General features: G+C 40.2%; 1 long non-coding RNA gene and 1 pseudogene across 3 annotated transcripts; one reads left to right on the top strand and one right to left on the bottom strand.

Annotated features, from left to right (window-relative positions):
• The first annotated feature begins 246 nt into the window (after positions 1-246).
• LOC111525427 lies at positions 247-3,046 on the top strand (annotated as a pseudogene). The gene is made up of 2 exons (XR_002726101.1): positions 247-876; positions 1,192-3,046. The product of XR_002726101.1 is annotated as a DTW domain-containing protein 2-like (transcript).
• Positions 2,874-15,056, bottom strand: LOC111525429. Of its 2 annotated transcripts, XR_002726105.1 has the most exons (3): positions 14,774-15,056; positions 12,431-14,107; positions 2,874-3,033 (listed from the first exon to the last, which is right to left on the bottom strand). It is a non-coding gene; the product is annotated as an uncharacterized LOC111525429 (long non-coding RNA). The 2 variants fall into 2 exon arrangements; XR_002726106.1 differs by lacking the exon at positions 12,431-14,107.
• Between the last annotated feature and the right edge of the window lie 2,801 nt (positions 15,057-17,857).

Raw genomic sequence — 17,857 nt, 5'->3', positions numbered from 1 at the left:
GCCCCAAGTATAATTTGAGCCCCAGTATTGATTGAGTCCATAAAGTATGTCAGTGTGTATATTTTAGCAAATGCTAAAGTTAATTTAGACCTTATGTTGTAGAGACAAAAAACCCAATCAGTGTCCTATTTATCTTTTTGTAATATAAATTATTTGGTATATACATTCTGAATTTATAATTGAGCCAAATTATGGACCTTTGTTTTAATTTAGTTATATATGTTATATCCATATCTATAGGTACATAGAGAATGGAGTCACAGAAAGAGGCGCGAACACTCCAGGAACCCGTCGCGCGGCCGGCTGGGGCCTCAAGGTCTCAGACGCCAAACGACTAGGAGCTGCGGGAGGGCGGCATAGTGCTGGTGACGGCACCAGCTGGTGACGGCTGCCCTGGGCACAGAGGCGGACGACGCTGGTACAGACTGGCTATGGGAGCCGCAGGTGCAGCCGGCCGAGCCGAGGCCCGAGTGCAGCCGCCGCAGCCGGCCTCAGAAAGTGTGTTTGTGTCCATTTCTCCCAGCGCACCCTTTGCAGATCTCTACCCACTTGTACATAATTCAGCATCCAGCAGAGGAAAACAAAATGTTGTAGACAGTTCCTCTACTAGCAGCATGCCTCCCTCAGGACAAGCGCAAAGTAAAGATTGCTCGTCGCTTCAGTGAAGAAAAAGATCCTGGACTTTCAACTGTTTGCTGGAAATTTGGTACATTAATATTATATCCAGGGGCTGAAGCTGCTAATTTGGAAGAATTTATGTTAGATTCTCCGGTTTATCCTTTACAATCATCATCATTGATGGTACACGGAGCCAGGCTAAGGACATTTTCTGTAAGAATTCCTTGTTCTGACACCCCAAACAGGTGCAGTTAAAAACTAGCGTTTTGGCTGGCACACTGGCTCACGCCTGTAATCCCAGCACTTTGGGAGGCCGAGGCGGGTGGATCACGAGGTCAGGAGATAGAGACCATCCTGGCTAACACGGTGAAACCCCGTCTCTATCAAAAATACAAAACATTAGCCGGGCGTGGTGGTGGGCGCCTGCAGTCCCAGCTATTCGGGAGGCTGAGGCAGGAGAATGGTGTGAACCCGGGAGGCGGAGCTTGCAGTGAGCCTAGATGGCACCACTGCATTCCAGCCTGGGCGACAGAGTAAGACTCTGTCTCAAACCACCACCACCACCACCACCACCTAGCATTTCTAGTCAATATGTAATTCGGATGCAGCCAACTAATAGAAGTCTTTCTACACTGGAGTGTGCAGCTGTTGCTCTTTCCATCTTGGAGAAAAATAATTACATAAAAGAGACTTTGTTTCACCCTCTTGAAGCTTTATGCTCTTTCCAATGTTAGCATGGTGCCCAAATTTGCCTCAGCAAGGAACACCTTCTGAAAAATGGATTATATCCTAAACCAATGCCAAAGAACAAATGCAAACTCAGGAAAATGCAACTGTTAAAGAATAGTGTTAAAATTCAGTACAGTTGTTCTTTTGGTGCTAGCTTACCTGTCTTCATCTAACAATACCAAGTTAAGTTTTCATATAGTTTAGGTCTATAGGTTTTTGACTTGTTAAAGTAGAATGAGAATTGCATACTAATCTTGCCCAGAAGAAGGAAGTAAACCAAATATCCATAGAAACAAATAAACAAACGAAAATTCACTGACTCACTGAAAAGCAAGATTTCATACTGTACTTGTTTTTAAAAATGTGCCTCTAATAATACATGTTTTCAAACTCAAATTTAAAATGTGTTTTGTTGTTGAGCTGGGTTAGAAGTTCTTGCTTGTAAAATAGAAGGAAATCGTTGTGGTAGATTGAAACAGTATTGTTTTCATTAATGTTTATAAATAAGTAGGTGTAGACCAATAATATAAGATACCTACATCAATTTGCTGTCCTAACTTTATAATTTGAAATAAGTAGCAGAAGAAAGTTATGATAATCAAGTAATTCATTATTTTGTAAAATAATATAAAGGGATAAGAAAACCTTATTGTTAAGGGCTAAATTTGAATTCAGCTAATATGATTTAAGTATTCTATTAATTGCCCTGATTTTTAAAGAGGTACATGTAATTTTGAAACAGCACACATTTTCATTTGCAGTTACTCTGGATAAATTTTTATTTTTCAGTGTTCATTGAACAGGCTTATTGACTATGGTAAACTTATTTTATTGAAGTTTTCAAATGGAAAATAGTAAGTGGAATATGATACAACTGTTATTTTCAGAACATATTTCTTTAGGGCTATTTAAAATAACCTTTTTACTGGGCAAAAACTTTCAACTTGAGAGAACAAATTCCTCTCCTCTGTGGGAAAATATTTGCTGAGATTTTGTATAGAATAAGAGACATGTAGGTAACATATATTTATATTCAGCATAAGTCTACTGCAATCATGAACACGTCTTGGCAAGAAGAGGAGATTTTGTTTTTAGTCTTTGTTTATGTCTTCTAGAGTTTCCTGTATCTAGTGTTAAGTTGTAAGGAAAAACTAAACATGCAATTTAAAGGTAAACTTGATAACTATTTATGGAACATAAGCATACACTGATGGTTATTTCTCATAGTTTTCATGCTTATTTGTTTATTATTTACTTGGATTAGACTCATTAAAAACCATAATGGTGGTCACAATTAGAATGTTAGTATTTGGGGAAACTATGCAGAAAATATTTTAAAATATTAAAAGTTAGAGTGCTATCTTCTGTTGTTGATTTATTTTTGGATTTAAAAACAAATTAGGGCTGGGCCCAATAGCTCACACCTGTAATCCCAGCACTTTGGGAGGCTGAGAAGTGAGAATTGCTTGAGTCCAGGAGTTTGAGACCAGCCTGGGCAACATGGTAAGGCCCCATCTCCACACAACTTTTTTTTTTTTTAAATAATTATCCAGACATGGTGGTGTGCACCTGTGATCCCAGTTGCTTAGGAGGCTGAGGCAGGAGGATTGCTTGGGCCCAAGAGGTCGAAGCTGCAAGAAGCTGTGTTCATTCCACTGCACTCCAGCCTGGGTTACAGAGTGAGACCTGTCTCCAAAAATAAATAAATAAATAAATAAATAAATAAATAAATAAATAAGCTCATTTACAATGTAAAACACCTAATATCAGATGATTACTTGGTGTACTAGAAAAGAAATAGCATATAATAATATATAATAGTTTCTTAACAAGTGGGGCTAAAAGTATTTTATAGTAACTTTTCACATTGATGTTAAACTTCATGAGTTTCCTTTAGTCATTAGTATTTTTTAAAAAGAAAACTCCCCCATCCCTAATATACCATTTTGTACCTCAAAATTTTACTTTGTTGATTTTTATTTTTATTTATTTATTTATTTTATTTTTTATTTTATTTTTTTTTTGAGGCGGAGTCTCGCTCCCTGGCCCGGACTGGAGTGCAGTGGCCGGATCTCAGCTCACTGCAAGCTCCGCCTCCTGGGTTTACGCCATTCTCCTGCCTCAGCCTCCTGAGTAGCTGGGACTACAGGCACCCGCCACCTCGCCCGGCTAGTTTTTGTATTTTTAGTAGAGACGGGGTTTCACTGTGTTAGCCAGGATGGTCTCAATCTCCTGACCTTGTGATCTGCCCGTCTCGGCCTCCCAAAGTGCTGGGATTACAGGCTTGAGCCACCGTGCCCGGCCGCTTTGTTGATTTTTAAAGAGTAATTTCTACTTTTATCTTTTAAATAAAACATTTTTGAGTATTTTTGAAGACTTAAAAAGCTTAACATTTAGTATTTTTGGAAATGTATAACATTTTCTTGAAGTATGTAGTTTTCCAAATTATTTTACTGACCTGTTAACTCACTTTACTTGTTTTTTACCTATATTTTCCTGACCTCTTTACAAGGCAAGTCCATTTAATCATCTGTGGTACAAAGTGCTTCTCTAGTCACCTGTTCTCATTAAACAGTTTTAAGTAAGTTTTAAAGCCATTATTTTAATTACTAAAAGTTCTCAAAGTGTGTAGTATTATGTGAGTATTTTAACTGAAAATTTAGTCAGGGTTTTAAAAAGTACTTTTTTATTGTATTAGTTGGCTTTTAAATTCAGATTCTTTATATTTGCCTGATTTTCCTGGAAGTTCCAGGCTTTATGAATTTGTAGCTGATAGTAGGTTTTGCTTGTGTACCCCAACTGCACTTTGATGTGGTGTAGATGGTTTTGTGAGTTATTTGAACCATGTAACTCAGAGAATAGTATTTCCTTATATATAAAGTGACTTCAGTTTTTAATCAGCCCATTATAGTATGTTGAAATCACTGTGTGTAATGAGAGATATTGAGAGTTTCTAGCACAAAGGGTTGAGAACTATATTACACGAAGTCAGTCACAGTGCATGGCAACTTTCTACAGGCTGGATTACAAGACGTCTTATGTGGAGTAGGATAATTATATTGGGAAAAATTATTTTCACTAACTTTAAGACTCCAGAGACACTTTTCTCAGCCATGACCAGTAATGTTTTTAAAAGATTTTGGAAGGAATAAGCTCCTCACTATACCACCAGTTCGTGATTTTAAAGGAGGAGACCACCCCTCATATTGTCTTATGCTTAATTTCTGCCTCCAAAAAAAGAAGAAGTAAAAACTAAAAGGCAGAAGTGAAATCCACAAGCAGACAGCCCAGCACCACACCCTGGGCCTGGCAGTTAAAGATCGACCCCTGACCTAATCTGTTATGTTAACTGTAGATTACAGACATTGTATAGAAAAATACTGTGAAAATCCCTGTCCTGTTCTGTTCTGTTCTAATTATCGGTGCATGCAGCTCCCAGTCACATACCCCCTGATTGCTCAATCAATCACGACCCTCTCACGAGGAGCCCCTTAGAGTTGTGAGCCCTTAAAGGGACAGGAATTGCTCACTCGGGGAGCTCAGTTGTTGGAGACGTGAGTCTTGCCGAAGCTCCCGGCTGAATAAAGCCCTTTCTTCTTTAACTTAGTGTCTCAGGGATTTTGTCTGTGGCTTGTCCTGCTACCATTTATTTATTTTAAAGAGACAAGGTCTCCTTCTGTCACCCAGTTTGGAGTGCAGTGGTATAATCATGGCTCACTGCGGCCTCGAACTTCTGGGCTGGAGTGTTCCTCCCACCTCAGTCTCCCAAGTAACTAGAACCTCAGCCCCGTGCCACCACACTCAGCTAATTTAAAATTTTTGTGGAGATGGGGGTCTGACTGTGTTGTTTAGATGGGTTCTGAACTCCTGACCTCAAGAGATCCTTCTGCCTTGGCCTCTCAGTTAGTAAATTATATAGAACACTTCTGTATAATTTATTCAGCTTATTCATCACATATTTCCAACTGTTGCCCAAATAGGTTTAAAAATGTGATCATGTTACTAGAAAATTCTCTCCACTGAATTTCAGGGATGCTGAATTTTAGGGAGCTAAATCATTGACCCTTGTATGTAATTGCTATTGATACAAAAGTAAATTTTATTGATGCTACAAGTAAAAACTTAGATCTGACTTAGTAAACTCAGAAGTTTTACATAACTATATTTTACTATGTAGATGTGTTTCTTTAAAATAGCGACAGATGGGCATTTTTATGAATAAACAATATTGCATTATAGATGGAAAAATTGTATCTACATATAATTTAGTTTGTTATTATTTTCTCCCTGTGCTACAATTTTAATATTTGTCTCCTCCAAACCTCATGTTGAAATTTAATCCTCAATATCGGAGGTGGGGACTAATGGGAGGTGTTTGGATCAAGGAGGAGGATCCCTCATGAACAGATTAATGGCTTTCCTTGGGTGGGAGTGAGTTCTGACTTTATCAGTTCCCATGAGAGCTGGTTGTCAAAAAAAGCCTGGCACCACCCCCACTTTGCATGCATTGGCTCCTCTTTGTCTCTCTTCAGGAAGCAGCCTGAGGCTGCAACCAGATGTAGGTGCTCAATCTTGAACTTTTCTAGACAACAGAATTGTGTGCCAAATAAACCTTTTTTTCTATGTAAATTATTTAGCCTCAGGTATTGGTATACAGCAACACAAAATGGACTAACACACTGGAATTCAGGGTTTCTTTTTCCTCTTCCTCCCCCTGCCTCATTACAAGAAAAACCTGGGACTGTAATGTCCCTTGAAACTGGGCCCCCAAACTGGGAAGGAGCTGAGAAACCAAAGAATGGCACAGACAAGTAAAGCCTGGTGAGTAGATGAGTTTACTAGGACTTACATACAGGGGGCTCCTGTGTGGGAGCAGGACAGCTCCAGAGATCTGTCCAGCTACCCGTCTTTAAGATGCTTTTAGTTAATTTTCTGGCTTGTTGACTACTGCATGTAATGAGACTGTTCCCAGATATATTCCAGGATATTTGGGTTCTCAGGGACACCTGCTCCTTGGCTGGGCACCATGGTCTTGGCTTACTGCTTGGCCTTTGGGGTTCAGGCAGTGGATGTACACTGGAGGAGGATGGATCACACTACCCCCTCCCTGTCATTTTAGGCTGTTTTAGTTTTTGTCTCTGGATGACAAGAAGAAAGGGCTGTAGAAGAAAGGGGCCTGGTTTCTCTAGGCAGTGCCTTTCCATGGACAATCCCCTCCAGTCCCCTTTCTCCCCCACTTTTTTTTTCTTTATTAAACAAAATCTTTTAGAATGGCTTGTATCTCTAGGATAAAATTTTCCTCCTCTCTCATACCCTTTTTGGTCTCCTCTTTCCCAACCATTTTTTTTTCGTTTTTCTCATTTGAATATTTATCCAGTACCTCAGGTATCAGATCCAAGAAGCTGATAAAATCCCAATTACGATAAACCCAACAAAATTTGTGCCAAGACACATTATAATTGAATTTCTAAAACTAAATTTAAATGCCAAAAATCTTTAATGCTACTAGGGAAAAATAACACCTTCTTAATACGGAACAACAATTTGAATAACAGTGGAACCATGGAGACCAAAAGGAAGTGGTACAATATTTTTCAAATGCTGAAAGATAAGGATTCTCAACCTGGAATCCTATGCACAGAGAATATATTCTTCAGAAATGAAAGGGAAATCAAGACATTCTCAAATGAAGGAAAAATAAGAGAATTCATCACCAGAGGACCTACCCTAATAGAACAGCCAAAAGAAGTTAGCTAAAGAGAAAAAAAAAAAAGGCAAAAAGAAGGAGTCACAGAACATCAGGAAGGAAAAAGAACACAGTAACTACAAAAAAAAGTACACTTTCCTTCTCTGCTTAAGTCTTCTAAATTATGTTTGACAGTTGAAACAAAAATTACGATACTGTCTGATGTGATTCTACATGTTTATAGAGGAAATAGTTAATACAATATTATAAACAAGTGAAAATGATTAAAGAGACATAACTGGAGGTAAGATTTCTATATCCTACTAGGACTGGTAAAATGATGACACCAGTACACTTTGAAAAATTATGTCTATATAATGCAATATCTAGAGCAACCGCTATAAAAACTATACAAACAGATACACTAAAAACATAATAGAGACAACATAATGGAATTCTAAATAATATTCACATAACCCACAGGAAGACAGGAAAAAGTAAAGAAAAACAGAAAGAAGAAATATAAATCAAAAAGTAAGAGGGGATACTTAAGCCCAAACATATAAATAATTACAAAAAGTGTAAATGGTCTAAATACACTAATTAAAAAACATGTTGGTAGAGTATATTTAAAAACATGACCCAACTACATGCTGTTTAAAGAAACTCACTTCAAATGTATGGAAATTGAAAGTAAATGGAAAAGAAATTATGCAAGCAAAGGAAAGCAGGAGTGGCTATACTAACATCAGATAAAGTTGTATCTGATATTACTTTAAGTAAGTTGCCAGAGACAGAGAGGGACATGATATAATGATGAACATCAGTCCATCAAGAAGATATAGTGATTATATATGTATGTGTTTCAAACAACAGAGCTGCAAAATATGTGACACAAAGAGTGTTAGAACTGAAATGAGAAACAGACTCTACGATTATAGTTGGGGACTTTAACACCCTTCTATCCATACCTGCTAGTAAAAGTAGACAAAAAATATGCAAAGGGAGCCTGGGCAACAGAGTAAGACCCCATCTCTACAACAACAACAAAATTAGCTGGGGAAGACGGTGTGCACCTGCAGTCCTGGCTACTTGGAAGGCTGAAGCAGGAGGATCACTTGAGCCCAAGAGGACGAGGTTGCAGTGAGCTATGACTATGCCACTGCTCTCCAGCCTGTGCGTCAGAGTGAGAACCTGTCTCTAAAAAAAAAAAGAAAAATACACAAGGATATAGAAGAACGTAACACCACCAGTCGACAGAAGTCAACAGGATCTAACCAACATATACAGAACACTCTACCTAACAGCAACAGAATATACATTCTTTTCAAATGCCATGGAATGTATACCAGGATATATCATAACCTGAGCCATAAAAGAAACCTAAACAAATTGTAAGGATTAAAATTTTAAAGATTAAAATTAAGCTCAAAGGGTGTCCTATGGCCTAAATGGAATAAAACTACAAATCAATAACAGAAAGATAACAGTAAACTCTCCAAACACTTAGAAACTAAAAACACACTTCTAAATAATCCGTAGATCAAAGAGGAAATCTCATGGGAAAATTTAAAAATGCATTTGAATGAGTGAAAATGGAAATACAGTATATCAAAATTTGTGGGACATAGGTAGTGACAGTAAGGAGATTCAGTGATGAGAGTGAAATTTAAGCACAAAATGCACAGATTAGTGTGGTAGGCTGATTTATAGCCGCCTAACGATGTAAATCTCCTAATCTCTAGTACCTGTGAATGTGTTGCCTTAACACAGTAAAAGGGACTTTGTAGATGTGACTAAATTAACACTTTTGTGATGAGATTATCTTGGATTATCTAGGTGGATCCAGTATTATCACAAGGGTCCTTATAAGAGGGAGTCAAGAGAATCAGCCACAGAAAGAGGAAATATATAAGGATGGAAGCACAGGACAGAGCCAAGAGAAAGTGCTATGCACTTCTGGCTTTGAAGATAGAGGAAGGGGCTACAAACCAAGGCATGCAGTCAGCCTCTAGAAGCTGGAAAAAGCAAGGAAATGGATTTTTCCCTACAGCTCCAGAAGGAATACAAGCCAGCCAATACCTTGATTTCAGCTCAGTGAAACTGATTTTGGACTTCTGATTTCCAGAACTGTACGATAAATTCATGTTGTTTTAAGCTGTTAAATTTGTGGTAATTTGTTACAGCAGCAATAGGAAACTAATACAATTAGAAAGCAAGAGGCCGGGTGTAGTGGCTCACACCTGTAATCCCAGCATTTTGGGAGACCGAGGCAGGCAGATCACTTGAGGTTGGGAGTTTGAGACCAGCCTGACCAACATGGTGAAATCCTGTCTCTACTAAAAATACAAAAAAATTAGCCAGGCATGGTGGTGCGTGCCTGTAGTCCCAGCTAGTCAGGAGGCTGAGGCAGGAGAATGGCTTGAACCCGGGAGGCGGAGGTTGCAGCGAGTCGAGATCACACCACTGCACTCCAGCCAGGATAACAGAGCAAGACTTTGTCAAAACAAAAACAAAAACAAAAAAAAAAAAAAAAAAGAAAGAAAAGAAAAGAATAGTTGCTATGCTGCCCCTTTAAGATCATAGAAAAAGTAGAGCAGAATAAACCCAAAGCAAGCAGAAAAGAAGGAAATAAATAGCAAAAATCAATAAAACTGGAAACAGAAAAATAGGAAAATCAATAGAACAAACAGCTAGTTATTTGGAAAAAGACCCATAAGACTGGCAAATCTCTTGGGAGAGTTACAACGAAGGAAAATAGCATATAAACTACCAATATCAGGAGTGAAGTGGGGAATATCAATACAGACTGTTAGTCTAAACAGCACAATTTTATAAGTCCCCCTCCATTTCGCAGACCTTGGTGAAAGGGAAACATTCCATGGGGGTTGGAGCCATGAGACACAGCCTGCCTCATATTCTGCTGGGAGCGAGTGCAAGGAACACCATATTCTGCCGGTACAAGGGCCAGAACCACCTCATCCTGGGAACACATTATCAATGTTCTCCAGGGCAGCAAGCCATACTGCCCAGACCTCTTCCACCCATACCTATAAGTAACCCAACCTGTAAGCAGCAGTGGCCACTGACATTACGCTGGTTCCCCACTTCTGTAGGTCTTATGCTGGACATAAAGCCTGCATTTGCTGTAGAGCCGCCACTTTCTCTGTGTCTTTCTTTAACCCTTGCCTTCCCTTTAAAACCCAACACAGACCATGTAGACATCCAAAGGATAATGAGGGAATATACAAACAACTCTGCATTCATAAGTAAGACAACGTGAAATGAACTACTTCCTCAAATTGAGTTTGTCTTTTACAAGCTCCCAAAAAAGAAGTATCTGTGCCTGAGTGATTTCACTAGAGAAGTCTGCCAGACACTTAAAATAAGTTAACATCAATTATACATATTCTTTTCCAAAAGACAGAAGAGAGACCACTTCTCAATTCATTTTGTGAATTCATTTATGGTATTACCTAATATCAAAATCAGACAAAGACAGTACAAGAAAAGAAAACCACAGACCAATAGCCCTTATAAATATGAATGTAACAACTCTTTTTTTGTTGTTGTTTTTTTGAGGCAGGGTCTCACTGTGTCACCCAGGATGGAATGCAGTGACATGATCATGGCTCACTGTAGCCTCAATCTCCCAGACTCAAGCCATCCTCCCACCTCAGCCTCCCAAGTAGCATGGGTCACCATCCCTGGCTTTTTTTTTTTTCTTTTTTTTTTTTTTTTTTTTGTAGAGACAAAATCTCACTATGTTGCCCAGGCTGGTCTCAAACTCTTGGGCTCAAGTGAGCTTCCCACCATAGCCTCCCAAAGTGCTGGCAATTCAGACATGAGACACCATGCCTGGCCAAAAACTCTTAATAAAATACTAGCAAATAGTATCAGCAATACATAAAAATGACTTATATACCAGGATTTATTCCAGGAATGCAAGGTTGGCTCTATTACTTGAAAATTGATCTATGTAATCCACCATATATTACCAGGCTAAAGAAGAAAAATCTACATGACCTTGCATTTGGTGATTACTGTTCAGATGCAACATCAAAAGCATAATTCATGAAAAAAAAAATAGGCCATTGGGTTTCATTAAAATTAAAAATTTCTGACCTGAGAAAGACACTGTTAAGATAATGAAAAGACAAACCACAGATTGGGAGAAAGTATTTGGTAAACACACGTCTAATAAAGACTTGTATCCCAAAAATACAAAGAGCTCTAAAAACTCAATAACAAGAAAACAATCCAACTGAAATGGGCAAAAGATCTGAATAGATACCTCATCAAAGTGATTTATGGATGGCAATTAAGTATAGGAATAAATGACCAACATTATGTGTCAGTAATTTTTAAAATTTATTTATTTATTTATTTTTGAGATGGAGTCCCACTGTTGTCAGCCCAGACTGGAGTGTAATAGCGTGGTCTCAGCTCACTGCAACCTCTGCCTCCTAGGTTCCAGCAATTCTGCCTCAGTCTCCAGAGTAGCTGAGATTACAGGCGCCTACTACCACGCCCAGCTAATTTTTGTATGTTTTAGTAGAGAGGGGTTTCACCATGTTGGCCAGGCTGGTGTGGAACTTCTGACCTCAGGTGATCCACCCACCTCAGCCTCCCAAAGTGTTGGTATTACAGGCATGAGCCAACACACACGGCTGGTAATTTTAAATTAAAACAATGAGTTACCACTATACAATGATATGGCTAAAATCCAAAAAATAAATAAACAAAACCTCACAAAAAACCTGGCAATACCAAATGCTAGTAAGGATGTAGAGCAACAGAAACTCTCACTCATTGCTGGTTGGTGGCTTCTTACAAAAATAAACACAGTCTTACCATATGATTCAGCAATCACACTCCTAGGTACTTACATAAAAGAGTTGAAAACATATATCCACATGCAAACCTGCATGTGGATGTTTATAGCTGCCTTATTCATAATTGCCAAAAATTAGAAGCAATCAAGATGTCCCTCAATAGGTGAATGAATAAACAAACTGTGGTATATCCAATGGAATATTATTTCTGAGATGACTTGATAGCAGCTGCCACCTCTCAGCCCGGACCCTGTCAGGACCCTGCCAGGACTCTGCCAGGCCCAACACTCCTGGGCCTAGAGGCCCAGGACTTTTCAGGCCCAACACTCCTGGGCCTAGAGGAAACTCTGTGTGCCACCTGGATGCAGCGCCTCTGGGTGGCAGTGGGTATGGTGGGTGGGAAATATCGTGGCCGCTGGAAGGTGGCAGAGGCCATTTATAGGGTGTGAAGGGTCCAAGAAGGCAGGTCTATGGACGCAGGCTCAGCAGCCTGTTTAGGTCATGGAGCCACACAGATCCGGGTCCTGGGGTGACCACCCTGTCCCAGTTGGGCTAGACCTACCTAGTCCTGATGACACTGGACAAAGGCCTTAACTGCAGGAAGGTGAGTGGAGTCCTCCAAGTATGATGGGTGGAACGGTTGGCACCCATTGGTGAGAGTTGGTCTTGGTTCTACCTACCAGATGTTAATGTTGGAAGAATGGTAGAATAACATGGTAGAATAACATGCCACATTTGACCCACTGAAAGGCCCATCACACTTTGGGAAGATTTACTGGCCATTTATAGAAGTCCTATGTATTTAGATGAAAAAGCTGTTCTCAACTTTCCTCCCAACCTTTTATAAGAAAACATTTGCTAAATCTAGCCCTTCTAGATGTAAAGAGGTTCCCAAGGTATGACAGAGTTAGAAATCACACATCTTGCATATTCCCATTTGTTTAAAAAGAAATCATAGAAAATAAATGTCTTTTGTAGATGACTTTTTGAAATGGAGTTGTCAGACCACCTCTGGAAGTGACACCAAGAGTGACAAGTCCACATTTATTCAGGGGCTTAGAGGACATGGAGCGGAAGACCTGAGAAGGAAGAGAAGAATGTTCTATGCCTGACTGGTTATATTTAGAAGACATTTTCGTATTCTAAAAATTGTTATGTGTGTGTGTGTTTTATTCAACACTGCTGTATACATAGCTGACAATGCTAAGAACTTTTTTGAAATATTAATATCTAGTCTTTCTAGATGTTCTGAAGTGCCTGACATTTGTTAAAATTAGAGGTAGTAAAATAACACATTTTGGTAAACGTCTCTGGTGTTAAAATTTATGTGAAATGTTATTTTTAAGAGGAATGGTCAAACCACATCTTGCGTAATACACATTGTGTTTGTGTACTACTTTGGTGGGGAGGGAGAAAGAGGAAGTGTATCAGCTCTCTGCCAGGGTGCTTATAGTGAGGCAAGATTAATCATTGTCTCTTATGTCTGTGCATTTTGTTTTATTTATCTGTGTATGTAAAAGACAAATGACTCCTAATTTACAACATGTAGTCTTTCTTGAGAGTTGAAGAGGTTGCCAGGGTATGAAAAACATAGAGTTAGTAAACTAACATATTTAGTTTACATTTACATTTTATAATTTACATTTTGTAATTTACATTTGCATTTTGTTTTAAAATTCCTAGGAAAGATTGTCTTCTGAAAAGTTGAGCATTATTGCTCACTGGGTTGATGGAGATGGGAAGGGTTTTAAGTCCAAATGTTCATGTTTGGAAGGTTCTATCAAATTGTAAAGGGAACTGCCCTTTATGAAACCCTACAAGCCACTCTCCTTTATAAAACCTCTACAGCCACCCCCCACTGGGGCTGTCAAGCCAGTAGCAGCTTGGCAGCTTTCTGGGACAGAGCTCCAAGTGGGAGGGGTAGATTGCTGTCTTACAGCCCTCGCCCTTGCTGTCGCTAGGATCTGGAGACCCCTTGGGGGTCAGGGACCAGCCTAGACCCCCAGCACAGAGCACCCACCTCATGGAAAAGTGGCCATATTGTTCTCCATGCAAGTCCTGGTCCTCACTTCTCCTCAATGGGCAGGGTCACCTGACCTGGGACTCCAGCACAACCACCCTGCCCCTGCCTGGTCAATCAGAGGCATCTCAACATTTTTTTGAGGAGGAAATCCCAGAGTTAACCTGCAATTCCTCTGCCACTGCAGTTGCAGTGTTACCGACCTAGCAAGACCTAAGGCTGGAGAAAGAAAAAAGTACCTAGTCACTATGCTGGCACTTCCAGCACATTGCAGCCACCACATGCATAGAAGTCCAACCCCTATTCCCTGGGAACCCCCATTCCCCACTCTTCGCCAGGCAGGTCCCCCAGCTTATTACTGCAGAACAGCCACTGTAACCACAGCTAAGCATACCCACTGGTAGTAGCCCAGAGTTTCTGTGGGGAGAGACTTCCAGAGGCATCCAACAGCCCCTCTGCCACTGCCACAGCAGTGGTTCTATCACTGCTGCCCTCAATCTGGGGAAGAAACAGAGCCTGAGGGCTGCAACCAAGCTACAGCATGCCACAATCACTATATGGAGAAGAGACCAGTCTCTCCTCTTGGTGAACCCTCAGCCCCCTGCTTCCCAACAAGCAGAATCCTGAGCTCATGCCAGCAGTGCAGCCACCTCACCCTACTGGCTGAACACTCCCAGTAACAGCAGCTCCATGTTACTTAGAGGTAGAACCCCCACGGGGAACTGAAAGCCCCTCTGCCACTGCCTCTGCAGTAGTACTATTCCTGCTGCCCTCAGACTAGTGAAGGAGCAAAGACCCTAAGTACATTCTCCACACCTCCAACAAGCAGCAGTTGACTAAGGAAGAGGAAGCCAGTACATCTCCCATGCTTCCCCACCCACTCACCTGCTCATCACTAGGCAGGGATGTGGATCCAGCTCGGGCCCACAGCACAGACCCACCCCCATCATTCAGGCTGATTGCACTGAGTGGTTGCTGATCTGCATCTCTCTGGGGTGGAGCCTCCAGGAGACAAGCAAAAAACCCTTGGCCACAACCACTACAAATAAGGTCCCTTCATCTGTTGCCTCCAAGTTAAGGAGGGAACATAAACCCTGAGATCACCCCAGAGCTGTGGTGGGCAGCCCAGGAGTGCCAAGACAGTCTACAGCCAGAACTCAAGTGGGAAAGGAGCTCACACTTTCAGAGCATTGAGAGAGAGCACCGCTGTAACTGTGAGGAAACAGGAAAACCACATAACAGAGCAAGAGTCTATTGACTGGCCAGTACACTAAGCACCACCAACTGGACCACACCCCAAAGCTTCAGCACCAAAATACCTTGCTAACATACAATCCTGTCAAACCAAAGATAAGTCAGCTATACATAAAGACCCTACACAAAGCCTTGGCCTGTGAAAACATCCAGAAAAGAAGTCTTCTGACTATATTCAATCTACATCATAAAGGAACATCCACCTGCAAAGATGAGAATGAGCCAACACAAAAACTCTGGCAACTCAAATGGCCAGAGTATCTTATGTCCTCCAATCAACCACACTTAGTTCTCCAGCAAGGGTTTGTAACCAGGCTGAAATGGCAGAAACACACTTCAGAACATGATAGGAACAAAGATCACTGAGATTCAGACCAGCAAAACCCAATCTAATGAAACCAAGAATCACAATAAAACAGGAGCTGACAGATGAAATAGCCAGTATAATAAAGAACCTAACTGATCTGATAGAGTTGAAAAAACACACTACAATAATTTCGCAATGCAGTGGCAAGTATTAACAGCAGAATAGACCAAGATGAAGAAACAATCTTGGAACTTGAAGACTGACTCTTTGAAATAAAGCAGTCAGACAAAAATAAATAGAAAAGAATAAAACTAAATGAATAAACCTCCAAGAAATATGAGATTATGTAAAGAGGCCAAATTTATGGGTCACCGGCATCCCTGAAAGGGATGGGGAGAAAGCAAACAACTTGGAAAACATTTTTGAGAATATTGGCCAAGAAAACTTCCCTAACCTTGCTAGGGAGGCCAACAGTCAAATTCAGGAAATAGAGAACCTTTGCAAGATTCTACGCAAGAAGATCATCCCCAAGACCCATAATCATCAGATTTCCCAAGAGAGAAATGAAGGAAAATGTTAAAGGCTGCTAGAAGGAAAGCACAGGTCACCTTGAAAGGGAACCCCACCAGGCTAACAATGGACCTCTCAGAAGAAATCCTACAAGCCAAAAGAGATTGGGGGCCTATATTTAACATTCTTAAAGAAAAAAAATCTTCAACCAAGAGTTTAATATCCAGCCAAACTAAACTTCCTCAGCAAAGGAGAAATAAGATCCTTTTCAGATAAGCAAATGCTGAGAGAGTTCATTACCACCAGACCCACCTTGAAAGAGATCCTGAAAGGAGCACTAAATATGGAAGGGAGAGGCCATTACCAGTAAACAGAAAAACACGGAAGTACTAAGTACATGGAAGTACTTAGACCAGTGACTCCATAAAGCAATCACACAAACAAGCCAGCATAATAACCAGCTAACAACACAATGACAGGATCGAATCTACACATATCAACTTGCTAACATACTAACCTTGAATGTAAATGGGCTAAATGCCTCATTTAAAAGGCACAGGATATCAAGCTGGAGAAAAAAGCAAGACCCAATGGTATTCTGTCTCCAAGACAACCATTTCTCAAGCACCCATTGGCAAAAAAAAAAAAAAAAAAAAAAGATGAAGGAAAATCTACCAAGCAAATAGAAATCAGAAAAAAGTGGGAGTTATAGCCCTAAGATCAGACAAAACAGATTTAAAGCCAAAAAATATAAAAAAGACAAAGAAGGGCATTACATGATGGTAAATGGTTCAATTTAACCAGAAGACCTAACCATCCTAATATATATGCAACAACATAGAAGCATCTAGATTCATAATGCAAGTTCTTAGAGACATGCAAAGAGACTTAGACTCTCACACAATAATATTGGGAGACTTCAACATTCCACTGACAGTATTAGAAGATCATCAAGGCAGAAAATGAACAAAAATATTCAGGACCTGAACTCAATATTGGACCAAATGGATCTGATAGACCTCCACAGAACTCTCCACCCCAAAACAACAGAATATACACTTTTCTCATTGCTACATGGCACATACTCTAAAACTGACCATACAATCAGACATAAAACAATCCTCAACAAATGCAAAAGAACCCAAATCATACCAAACACAATCTTAGACCACAGTGCAATACACATAGAAATCAAGACTTAAAAAAATTACTCAAAACTATGCCATTACATGGAAATTAAATGACCTGCTTCTGAATGACTTTTGTTAAATAAGAAATCAAAGCAGAAATCCATCAGTTATTTGAAACTAATGAGAACAAAGATACAACATACCAGAATCTCTGGGACACAGTTAAGGCAGTGTTAAGAGGGAAATTTATGGCCGGGCGCGGTGGCTCATGCCTGTAATCCCCGCACTTTGGGAGGCCGAGGTGGGCGGATCACGAGGTCAGGAGATCAAGACTATCCTGGCTAACACGGTGAAATCCCCTCTCCACTAAAAATAGTGAAACCCCATCTCTACTAAAAATACAAAAAAAATTAGCCAGGTGTGGTGGTGTGTGCCTGTAGTTCCAGCTGCTGGGGAGGCTGAGGCAGGAGAATGGCATGAGGCAGAGCTTGCAGTGAGCCGAGATCGTGCCACTGCACTCCAGCCTGGGTGACAGAGCAAAGCAAGACTCCATCTCAAAAAAATAAAAGGGAAATTCATAGCACTAAAATCCCACATCCAAAAGCTTGAAAGATGGCAAATTAACAACTTACTGTGAGAACTAAAACAACTAGAGAAGCAAGAGCAAACCAACCCTAAAGCTAGCAGAAGATAAGAAATAACCAAAATCAGAGCTGAACTGAAGGAGATTCAAGACATGAAAAACCATTCAAAAGATCAATGAATCCA

Source organism: Piliocolobus tephrosceles, chromosome 16, assembly GCF_002776525.5.
Source record: "Piliocolobus tephrosceles isolate RC106 chromosome 16, ASM277652v3, whole genome shotgun sequence".
Taxonomy (NCBI): Eukaryota; Metazoa; Chordata; class Mammalia; order Primates; family Cercopithecidae; genus Piliocolobus; species Piliocolobus tephrosceles.
The sequence above is the reverse complement of the archived record's forward strand: the minus strand, read 5'-3'. Positions and strand labels throughout refer to the sequence as shown.